The 8655-nt window shown below is 40.3% G+C and overlaps 1 long non-coding RNA gene across 1 annotated transcript in view; it reads right to left on the minus strand.

Annotated features, from left to right (window-relative positions):
• Positions 1–657: 657 nt before the first annotated feature.
• Positions 658–8655, minus strand: part of LOC105525185 — a 34047-nt gene continuing 26049 nt past the window's right edge. Inside the window, exons 2-3 of the long non-coding RNA XR_001003869.1 lie at positions 6207–6245; positions 658–1380 (exon numbers count right to left, since the gene is read on the minus strand). This is a non-coding gene — a long non-coding RNA (uncharacterized LOC105525185). The remainder of the gene's footprint in view (positions 1381–6206; positions 6246–8655) is intronic.

The raw sequence follows: 8655 nt of genomic DNA on the forward strand, positions 1-8655 counted from the left end.
CATCCTGACACATGGGAAAGCGTGATGGTTAATGTTAGGGGTTGATGTGACTGGAAGGGGGAATGGCTGTTTCTGGGTGTGTGTTTAAGGTTGTTTCCAGATGAGATTAGTGAGTGAGTCAGTGAACTGAGGGAGAAAGTCCTGCCCTCAAAGTAGGGGGCAGCATCCCATGGGCTGGGGGCTCCACTAGGACAAAGCAGGTGGAAGACAGGAGATATTCAGCTCCCTCTTGCTTTCTCTTTGTCTCAGAGCAGGATGCCTTTTTCTCCTCCTGCTTTTGGATATCACACTCCAATTTTGTTGGCCTTTTGGCACCAGAGGACTCCCAGAGCCTTTCAGGCCTTCGGCCTCAGACTAAGGGCTGCAGCATCAGCTTCCCTGGTTCTCAGGCTTTTGGACTTTGAACCATGCCGCCCACCTCTCTAGGTCTCCAGCTTGCAGGTGGCCCATCAGGAACTTCACCTATGTGATTGTGTGAGCCAATTTCCCCTAGTCAGTTTCCTTTCATATGTATCCCAGTGCTTCTGTCCCTCTGGAGATGTCCCCTTAACACAGGTAAGTGGATGACCTTGAAGATACTGGCTTCCAAACTCTCCTGAACATTCATAGTTGTAAACCCAGAAAATCTGAGAGAGGTCTCATTTAATTTAGAAGGTTTATTTTGCCACGGCTGAGGACACAAGCCCATGACACAGCCTCAGGAAGTCCTGACGACCTGTGCCCAAGGCGGTGAGGGCATAATTTGGTTTTATACACTTTAGGGAGACATGAGACATTAATCAATATAGTAAGAAGTACACTGGTTTTGTCCAGAAAGGCAGGGAGAACTTGAAGCAGGGAGGGGTCTTCCAGGTCACAGGTAGGTGACAGACAAATAGTTTCATTCTTTTGAGTTTCTAATTAGCTTTTCCAAAGGAGCCAATCAGAATATTCATTTATCTTAGTGAGCAGAGGGATGACTTTGAATAGAATGGGAGGCAGGTTTGCTCTGAGCAGTTTCCAGCTTGAATTTTCCTTTTAGTTTAGTGATTTTGGGGGCCCAAGATATTTTCCTTTCAATAGTCTATACATATGTCTCATACCTCCCTCTTAAGAACTAGCCGCCGGGCACAGTGGCTCAGGCCTGTAATCCCAGCACTTTGGGAGGCCGAGGCAGGCAGATCACGAGGTCAAGAGATCGAGACCATTCTGGCCAACATGGTGAAACCCCGTCTCTACTAAAAAAATACAAAAAATTAGCCAGGTGTGGTGGTGTGTGCTTGTAGTCCCAGCTACTCGGGAGGCTGAGGCAGGGGATTTGCTTGAACCCGGGAGGCGGAGATTGCAGTGAGCTGAGATCGCACCACTGCACTCCAGCCTGGTGACAGAGCGAGACTCCAACTAAAAAAAAAAAGAAAGAAAGGAAAAACTAACTAGCACTGATTTGGCAGTTCCTCAAAAAGTTAAAAAGAATTACCATAAAAGTCAGCAATTCCATTCCTAGATATATACCCCCAAAAAATGAAAACAGACTCGAACAGATAATTGTACTTCAGTGTTCATTAGAGCATTATTCACAATAAACAAAAGGTGAAAACACCCCCAAAATCCATCAACTGATGAAGGGATAAATAAAATAAGGTATACGCATACAATAGGTTATCCAGCCATTTAAAAAATGGAGTCCTGACCTGTGCTACAACATGGATGAAACTTTTAAACATTATGCTAAATGAAATAAGCCAGACATGAAAGGACACTTTGTGATTCTGCTTATATATGCAGAATAATCAAATTAATAGAGACATAAAGTACATTAGAATTTGCCAAGAGCTGGCCAAGCGTGGTGGTTCACGCCTATAATCCCAGCACTTTGGGAGGACAAGGCAGGTAGATCACTTGAGGTCAGGAGTTAGAGACCAGCCTGGCCAACATGGCGAAATCCCTTCTTTACTAAAAACACAAAAATTCGTGAGGCCTGGTGGGCACCTGTAATCCCAGCCACTCAGGAGGCTGAGACAGGGGAATCACTTTAAGCTGGGAGGTGGAGATTGCAGTTAGCCTAGATTGTGCCACTGCACTCCAGCCTGGGTGATAGAGCGAGACTCCATCAAAACAAAAAAAAAAAAAAGAAAAGAAAACTTGCCAAAAGCTTGGGGATGAGGGACTGGAGAAGGATAGCTTAATGGGTACACAGTTTCTATATGGGGTGATGGAAAAGTTTTGGAAATACTAGTGATAGTACAACATGGTGAATATACTTAATGCTGCTGAATTGTACACTTAAAAATGTTAAAATGGTATGTTTTATGATATGTTATATATATTTTATAATACTAAAATTTGAGTTTTTAAAAATTAAAAGTAAAACTACCACTTCCCTGTGGCCCTGTACTGGGAGATGCTGCAGAGGCTCTGTCCTGCAGTTAACAAGGCCATCTCTCGAGATGCTTCCACTTCCTCTCCTGGCTATTAACTAGAGTTAAATCTCAGCATAATATAGCCAGAATTAAACAATCTATCTTAAAAAAGGATTATAGTTTAAAAGAGTTAAGAGTTTATTATATACAGTTCAAAATTATGATTGCGTTCCTTGGAAATCTCAGAGAACATACCATTTACCAAAACTATCAGGAACACATTGGGAAGAAGGCACAAGGCTCCCTCCCCTCTGCAGGCCAGAGATGGTGGTAGGTGGGAGAGGCCATTATGGAATAGTGCTTCTGAAGCAATAGAGTTTAGGTGGCAGAAGCCAGGAGTTTGCAATTATTATAACAGCATACAAAGTCAGGGCAGTAGCCAAGAGTCTTGATTTCAGAGTGTTTTGCAGATGTTTAATAAAGCATCCTAGTGGCAAAAAGGGTCAGGGGAGGGTCAGGCAGCCAACAAAGTCACTGCTTGACAATCAAAAGAAAGCAAGAATGAGTGAACAGGAGGAGTCTGAGGAAGTGAGTGCAGTAAAAAGTCACCATCTCTTGCCCAGATACCATCCCTAAGCCAGTTGTCAGAACTAGAACTGATTGCCCATACCCTGGCAACACCAGGGCAAGTATATACCCTAATGATTCCCCTAATCCTTCTTCAAATGGACCTATAGCCATTTAGTTGGGCTAGAGTTACCCTCACATTGAGATCTTGGCCTTTGAAGTAAGAGCTATAGAAAGTGGAAGACCACATAGAAGTCTCTGCAACTGTCTCCCTCCATCCTGCCTTAGACATGAATTAAAAACAATATTGCATCCTGGGGGAAATGTCAGAGATTAGTTATACTCTTAAGCATCTAAATAATGCAGAAATGGTAATCCTTATATCTTCATTTAATTCCAGTTCATCCTTGCAAAAGCTGGATGATTGCTGGGGAATGAAATGACAGTATACCACATGAACTCAATCATCAGCCCCAACATTGCCACCACACAAAAGGTTATGTTGTTGCTGGAGCAGACTATTATGGAATCAAATAAATGATACATAACCATGGATTTGGTGTATGCATTCTTTCTATTGCAACTAGAAAAGAGGATTCAAAACAGTTCACATGGAATTGACATGGAATAGATAATAATATACATCAACACTTTTGGCCCAGGGCTATGCTAACTCTTCCACTTGCCTCATGGTCTGTTCCAAATGCACCTGTACTGCCTGAATATCACACATAATATCACATTTATTGATACATTATATTGATGACATTATGCTTACCGAGCAAACTGAGCAAGAGGTAGCTAGTATGCTAAAAGCTATGTTAAGACAACTACATCCTGAGGTCTCATTGACCTTTCACTGCAATAAAGTGTTTAGGCGTCCAGTGGTCAGGAGAATGCTGAGATAACCACTCTAAGGAAAAACACAGAGTACATGCAAGGGAACAAAATTTGACCTTATCTTCCATCATACACAAAAGTCAACTCAAAATGAATTAGAAACTTAATCCTAAGACCTGAAACCATAAACCCCCTAGAAGAAAACAGAGGGGGGAAAGCTTCTCAACATTGGCTTTAGCAACAATTTCTTGAAAGTCAAAGGCAACAAAAGTAAAAAGAGACAAGTAAGGCTACATCAAACTAAACAGCTTCTGCACAGCAAGGAAAACAATCAGCAAAATGAAAAACCAACCTACAGAATGGGAGAAAATATTTGCAAACCTTTTACATCTGATAAAAGATTAAAAGACAAAATATATAAGGAACTCCCCTGCAACTCAACTGCAGAAATAAAAATAAAATAAAATAGCCTAGTTTTTAAAATTGGCAAAGGAATTGGATAGACGTTTATCTAAAAAAGAGACACAAATAACAATAGCCAAGATGTGGACTCAACCTGAGTGCCCATTAATGGATGAATGGATAAAGAAAATTTGGTAAGTACATACAATGGAATATTATTCAGCTTTCAAGTAAAAAGGAAATTTTGCCATTTGCAACAACACAGATGAACCTGGAGAACATTATGCTTAGCGAAATAAGTCAGACAGAGAAAGACAAATACATGATACCACTTATATGATGAATCTAACATAGCCAACCTCGTGGAAGCAGAGAGTAAAATGGTGGTTGCCAGAGGCTGGGGAATCAGGGAGGTATTAGTCAAAGAATACAAAGTGTCGTTTATACAAGATGAGTAAGGTAGAGATCTAATGTATAGCATAATGCCTATAGTAAATCATACTGTATTATATACTTTAAAATATACCAGAAGCGTAGATCTTACGTTAAGTATTATTATCACAAAGCAATAATAATTGTAATAAATAAGAAGGCCAAGGGAGCTTTTAGAGGTGATGAATAGGTTTATGACACACATTGTGGTGATGGTTACATGGATATATGCTTATCTCCAAACTCAAATTGTATAAATTACATACGTATAATTTCTTATATGTCAAACATACCTCAATAAGGTGGTATGTTAAAAGCGCAAAAAGAAAAGACTAATCACTGCAGCTTTTCTATCTCTATTTCTATGTCTACCATTACAGAGTGAAGCACACACCTGCTAGGCCTCTGTTGAGTTTTGGAGGCAACACGCTGCACACCTAACAATACTGTTCCAGATCAAACATTGGGAGTCATGGAAACTGCTGAATGTAAATGGAGCCTGAAGGAGGAAAGTTTTCATCATCAGGTTCGGGTTGCAGTATAAATAGCCCTGCCACGTAGAGAATAGGTTCTCACGAACCCTCTGGTGTGTGAGGTGCCAGGGATGGAAAAAGATGTGTTTATGGCAAGCCCAGGGGGAGAATTACAAAGCAGAATCTGGGTTTCTGGTACAAAGCTTTGACTTCTGCTGTGAAAAATCATGTGTTGGGGAAACACATGAAACAAGAAAAGCTCTTGACATGCTCCTCGGCTCTTGTAGAGATGGAATACTTAATCATGAAACACCCAGGAAATGGACATGCAGAGCTCCCCATCATAAGCTGGGTCCTGTCTCACCCACTACGTAATGAAGTCAAGCTGGTCCAAAGGCAGTTCAAAGAGAGTTTTATTGGGAACACAGGACACGGGCAAGCTGTATGAGCAGGGAGCACCATGTTATCCTTCATGGTTACACTACCATCTCTCTCTCAATTTACATAGACAGCCACGGGAAGTCCTCTAAGATGACCTAAGGAAGGAAGAAAAAGCCCAAGTCTGGATTATGGATGGAAAGACTTGATAGGAAGGTAGAAGCCAAAAATGGATAACAGCTGCATTACTGTCTCACTCAAAGGTAGCATTGGAAGTCAGTGGACAGAATATCTTCCCAAAGGGTGCACTGGGTAGTGCACTGATCAACTATTTTGCATGAAAAAAGAAAAGACCTGAGGGATATATATATACACACACACACCCCACATACATATTTATACACATACATATATACACACACACACACATACATATGTGTGTGCATATACATATCTATATATGTATTTATATAGAAACTCACGTCAAGGCCAAGAAGGTAAAAGACTTGGGGAACAAAGATTTCTGATAGAAGCACGCAGAAGGTAATATAGGCACAAGTATTAAGTGCGATGACACGCATTTCCCATTAAGACCCATCAGAAGGCAGCTACCACAGGAAAGGCAGTAAATTTCCAACCAGATGAAATGAATCAGTCTGTTGATATCAGTCAGACTTTGTCAGCCGCCACCCTCAAGTACTGAAAAAAGAGGCAAACAAACAAAGTGGCAGAGACAGAACTTTGCATGGAACAAACACCGTAGTTTCCCACTTACCAAGGTTGATCTGGCCATTGTCACCTCTGAATGTCCAACCTACAAGCAACAGAGACCAAGGCTGAGACTGGCACTATTCCTTGAGGAGACCAACTGGCCACACGGTGGCAAGTTGGCTACAATGGGTGCCTTTCAGCCCAGAAGAGTCAATGATATATTCCCATGAAAATAGATACTTACTCTGGGTATGAATTTGCCTCAGCCAGCACCATCATCCAAGGACCAATAGCCTGATTTACAGGCATAGAATCCCACACCAATGTAGTGTTTAACCAAAGGGGCCACTTCACTGTGAAGGAGGTAATGAGGTATGCCCATAATCATGGGACTTGCTGGTGGTACATGATCCTGCACCACCAGAAGCCCCCATCTTGATATAGTGTTGGAACAGCCTGCCCCCACACCTCCCATCTCCCTGGCTATAAGCCTGACATATGATAGCAAGGAAAGCTTGGGATGATATATGAGATTAAATTTTAAACTGGTCTTTTAATAACTGAAAATATCTGTAAAATTATGGAATCTTCCCAAAATGAATAAAGGGATATGCTCTGAATGGGGAAGGGAGATTTGGCATAGCATGGATAGGAGCTATAACCATAGAGAAATAAAGCCATTTCATGTTTTTATCTTTCTTAATTGAGAGTACTCGATAAACTGGTTGTATTTACTGTTGTCTACCTATCAGCAGCAGGGCCCATCTGGGAGGGCACAGATGTTGCACCCATACTGTATAATTTGGTGTCCACAGAATGACATTCTCCCAAGGTTTCCTTTTCTCTAATGGCTGCTGAATTATTCACATCCTCAAGTGCTTTCTGAGCCTGCATTGTCATTATTAAACGTCCTTTCTGCAACACCCATCCTCTCTCCCTTCATAAAAGAACCTTCTTCCCTATTGTCTTCCTCATTTGCAATTCATTCTCCTAATCACCACAGCTTTGTCTGGACCGAAGAAGAGTGTCCTGGACTCTTTCCATATAATTCTCCCCCACTTTAATTATGGGAGGGAGAAGCAGCGGCTGACTCACTTCAAAGATTCACTCTTTAAAAAAATATTTATTGTTTCCTGATTGGAAAACACTTTAAATAAAGTGTCCTAAATACACTTAACTGCTCTTTCATGTTAATTTGATACCAGAAGGAATTTTTTTTTAAAAAAGACTAATTGAGCTTTAACAATATGCCTTTGAAAAGTCGGAAATTTTTAGTTGGCTTTATAGTGCTATGGAGTTTGGAAATCTCTCAGAAGAAGAATTCATTTATTATTGTTTTCTACTTTACAAAGAATAAGACTATATATGCATGTATATGTATATATACTTATATATGTATATCACTAAATATGTATGTATGTGTGCATACATGTGTGTATATATCCCAAAATAGCAATCTTTGTATTGTATAATATACATTTGTAATACACATATATATACATATATGTGTCAAATATATAAGCATGCTTACCTCACAGCTACTATTTACACACACACACACACACACACACACACACACACACTTGTTACAGAGAATATACATATATATCACCAAGAACAAAAAAAAATTTGAGCCATCTTTGGCCAAAGAAGGCCAAAAGAGTCAGTACAGATACACTTGGACTTCCCTTCTCTAACTATTTATGAACCACCTCCTCCATATTTGCACAAGATCCCATTCTCCCCTTCTACACAATGACATTTAAACTGCATCTCTCTTACGTCTCCCACTTTTCATCTCTACTGGTTTTTCCTGTCAGCATAAAGCATGTTATTACTTCTCCAACTTAAGAGATGATAATAATGATAATAAACCTCTCCTTAGTTCCTCTTCCCCCTCCAGATGCTGCCCCATTTCTCTCCTCCCCATTACATTAAAACTCTTTGAAAGAGTTATCTCTGTTCAGTATCTTTCATTTATCTCATCCAACCTTCCCAAAACTCATTTCATGTAGGCTTTTGCCACCAAAACTCCACTGAAACTGCTCTTATCAAGGTCGCTAGAGATGTCATATTGTGAAATTCTGGGTCCATTATTCTCATCTTACTTGACCTACCAGCAGCTTCTAACAGTCATTCTTTACTTTCTCTTAGATACATGATTTTACTCTATTTTATTTTTTACTTTTCCTCTAGGACCCTATGTTGTTCTGATTTTTCTCCAAATTGTAACCATACTTTATTAATATTTTTGTTAATTTTTATTCTTTTTTTCTGGCTTCAGACCTTAAAGATTTAGTCCTTGAACTCTTTCTCTCCTTGATATCCTCTTCTGGTCTCTCAGTTTTATCATCTGAGACCCCAAAGTAGATGCCCCTTTATCAACTAAGAAGAACCCTAAGGTTAAGGAAATGAAAGGTACCTAGGAGTTGAGGGTTCAGGCTCTGGCTGGCATAGAGAATTTCCAAATTCCTACAGCTACAAGAAAAACTGCACTCTTGCTGGCCGGGCGC

Source organism: Colobus angolensis, unplaced genomic scaffold (genome assembly GCF_000951035.1).
Source record: "Colobus angolensis palliatus isolate OR3802 unplaced genomic scaffold, Cang.pa_1.0 Scaffold52, whole genome shotgun sequence".
In the NCBI taxonomy this organism is placed as follows: domain Eukaryota; kingdom Metazoa; phylum Chordata; class Mammalia; order Primates; family Cercopithecidae; genus Colobus; species Colobus angolensis.